We start from the raw sequence: 3,766 nt of genomic DNA on the forward strand, positions 1-3,766 counted from the left end.
TTAAATTCTGAATCATAAATGGGAAATCTCTATTCTCTTTCCTTGACATTAATTTAAATCACCAAAATACTCAAAGTGCATTTTCCGAGAACCATTTTCAGTGGAATCAGTTATCCCTGTTCGGATATCAAAGAATTTTCCTGTAAATTGCAACCAGGGAATGAGGAGGAACTAGTTTCAAAAATAGGTCTAAAGGGATGGTGTGATACTTTACCCACTTCCGTGCATCAAATGGAGGTGTGAAATCTTTCAGAGATGTTCCAAAGACGTGACATATGAGAAGAAGCAAGTGGGAAAAGCACTTTCCCCTCATTTCCCCGGAAGAGAATATTGAACCAGATTTAAGGAAATATCTGTAGGAGTTTATATCAGTTATATGCATCATTTTTTTGGAGGATTTACTTATAACCCAAAATTTAATTGTATTTTTTTGTTTTATTATGTTGTAGCTCAACAGAATGAAGCGTATGATTCTGAAAGGGAAAAGATGTTGATACATGGTTTGTTTCTAAAAAAGTTGGTCTCCAGCTCGCATGAATCAAAACCTTGTTGCTACAGCTACCGCTCCACCTTTTTACAGCTCTTCATATTTTTCCATTCTTCCTTTATAAAAAAAAAATATATGCACTGCAAACCTAAGTTAACTACGTTAACTGGACTCAGAACTTTAGAGGAAACCAATTACCTCGAAAAGTTGGAGTCAATTAATTAACGTTAATTTAAGATAAAGTGTCAACGTAAAAGTGAATCATTTATTTTCATTTAGAATAGTCAAACTTTACCTCAGGACTATAATCAAACATGTATATATGCTTTTTAAGTTTAGTTTATTCTAAACATTTCCTATAAATGGAGAACTTTTAAAGGGATAATGTGTATGAATTGCTGCCATCTAGTGGTGAAATAAGGGTATTTCATTCTAACAGGCAAAATAAATGTAAAAAATGTATAAATACAGTCAAGTTTCAGGCACAGTTTGAGAATAGGACTTAGCAGTTGGCAAAGCTTGGTGGGTTTATTTAGGACAATCCAGGTAATGGTGGTCAGACAAGCAGAGGGTCAAAGCCAGGAAATCCAAGGTTGGGGGGTCAGGTTCATACAGGTAGAAAAACTGGATAAAAGAGAACAAAAACAAGCAGCAAAATTGGCCTGAATTTGTTACCACTGGGGGTAGAGAACAATCTGACTCCGTTCAGTTGAAGGATCCGTCCTTAAGTGGCTGCAACTGCTGATAAGGTGATGAATCCCAGGTGTGTGGGTTACAGCAGAGGAGCAGGTGTGATAGAATACATTAAAAGAAGTAAGAATGTAGCTACAGCTTCAACAAACACAAACTGTTACAAAAAATGTAAATATGGCGCAATAACACCATGCATTAATTAGTCAGATTAATTAGTCCTCAGATTTGAAAGATACTAAACTCACGTCAAGCTAGGATTAAATACCAACATGAATGGTTTGTGTTTGCAGGATCTACTGCTTTCTATGGTAACAAGTAACACTGTGTAATTAAACCGAATAGAATAAATTAGTTTTATGCTAATTGAGGCAGTACAGCTCAGTTACTTGTCGTGGAGAAGCATTAGCTCCTTCCACCTGGAAATGGCTTACCCAATGTTTATCCTTGTTTTTTTTTATGTCTGCCATTTTGTCGCCTTTTCTGCTTTCTTGGGGATGGGGGAACTGTTTATTGAGCTGCTGGATATGCAGTGATGCAGGCTTCAGTTGTTGGTTATCGTCTTCAAATGATCTTCAACACCGCCTTTGAATTACATTGAACTGCCAGCAAAGAGAAAAAACATTCTTTATTCCATGCTAAGCACTATTTTATACCTCGCCCATGTCTGTACTTTCAAGATGGCAGACTGTCATGATGCTTCACAAATGGATTCAGAGCTTCATGTATAAACTAATATTAAATGCTTAGCTTATGACAATGTATGTGATTATCAAAGGTGATAATAATACAACAATAAAAACACATATGTAAATGCAGTCATCAATTTCAGGCAATAAATAACAGAAATTGCTGCACAGTGTCCCTTTTATTTTATAATCTTTACTTACACTCAGAAAACATGTTTTTTTTTGTGTAAGTCTCCTCAAATTTTGTTTCAGATTATTATTAGTTAAAGCAAACCAAGCTGCAACATTAAGCAGTTAATGAATTATTGAATAAATCAAACACTTAATTAGGTGTTGGTCTTAATATGATGTTTAAGAAACCATCCAACCAGCAGGTCTAAAAAATGTTATATCCAACATTAAACAGAAACTGTTGATTGAAAAGCAGCGTTACTTAAAGTCACACCATCCTCAAATAGTCGGCCAATAAGGTCTCATTCTCAGGTTGATGTGACAACTTTAAAAACTATACAGAATGTTAGGCTTTACAGCCCATTTATCCATGTCTGTGCAGAAGGAAAGCATCCCCACAGCATAATGCCGCTTCCACCATGTCTTGATGCAGAAATTATGTGCAGGGTGATGAGCAGAAGCCAATTTAAGTATTTATTTCAGAACTCTGGGGTAAGGCAAGGCAATTTTATTTGTATAGCACAATTCAGCACAAAGACTTTGCATGATTAAAATATAGGAAAATAAAACAGAATCAAATGGCTCTTTCAAGAGTGTCATTTTTTTTCATGTAGAGACCTAAAAGATGACACTCCTACCTGAGCTGAAGAGGTCTACAGCTCCTTCAGAGTTACAATGAGCTCTTTGGCTGCTTGTCTGATTAATGCTCTCCTTTCTTGGCCCGCTGACTTGTATCATCTTTCAATATTCGATTGATGGTTTGAGCATGTCATGGTCTTGGTTCTGTTGTTCTTTACATTGCTCATTGTTTTCTAGTTTTATTGGTTTAATTCCAGTTTTGTTGTAATTTCTAGATTTATGTTAGTTCTCATGTTTTTCTGTTGCCCCCTTGTGTGTGTGTGTGTGTGTGTGTTCCTTTCCCCTTGGCTCCCTCGTTGTCTCCACTCACACCTGCTCCTTGTCTGCTCGTTATCCCTCCCTTTGTCTCTGTCAGCTATATATGCTCTCCCTCTGCTCTCACTCTTTGTTGGTTCCTTGTCTTTGCTGTCCTCCCATGCTGTTGTCCACCTACCTCGTCTCTCCCTGGCTCCCCGTGTTTGGTTTCCCCAGATGTCTCCATGGTTCTGGTTTGCTTTTGATTATTAGTTGGATTTTTGCATTCCTGCTTTTGTTTACTGTTTTTGCCCCATTCAACTCCAAGAAATCTCCCCAGCCTCTCTGCCTCAGCATTTGGGTCCTCCAAACCACAACCAAACCCTGACAGAGCAGAAATCTGTGTGATTTTTAAAGCTTTAGATATTGTTCTGTGACTTTAAACTTTATTTAAAAGAAAAGCCAAAACAATTCATTCCTATCTATAATTGGCAGGACGGCCACTAGAGCATTGTATTGGAATTCAAATATGGGAACAGTCAATTTCCCAGCAGGAAAAATCCACTGGAATGCAAGCTAAGCGGTTTGACTGAGAGTCACAGGAACCTCAAGAGCCTTGACCTTAAAATCCAACATGGCCCCCCTATGCATGAAAAGAGGCAACAGCTTTAGTATCTCTTCTGTCACTTTAAAATTCAGTGAAAAACACACAAATAGACTCTTTTCAGACAAAACTGCAGTCTGTGAGGTGAGCTAACAGATTTATTCTTGTTTTCTTTTTTAGAAGGAAGAAAACGAAAAATGAGCAAAGTACACAAAGAGAAATGTGATATAAAAAATATACCCTAAAGCAAAT

The sequence above is a fragment of the Cyprinodon variegatus genome, unplaced genomic scaffold (assembly GCF_000732505.1).
Source record: "Cyprinodon variegatus isolate N-32 unplaced genomic scaffold, C_variegatus-1.0 Scaffold41, whole genome shotgun sequence".
In the NCBI taxonomy this organism is placed as follows: domain Eukaryota; kingdom Metazoa; phylum Chordata; class Actinopteri; order Cyprinodontiformes; family Cyprinodontidae; genus Cyprinodon; species Cyprinodon variegatus.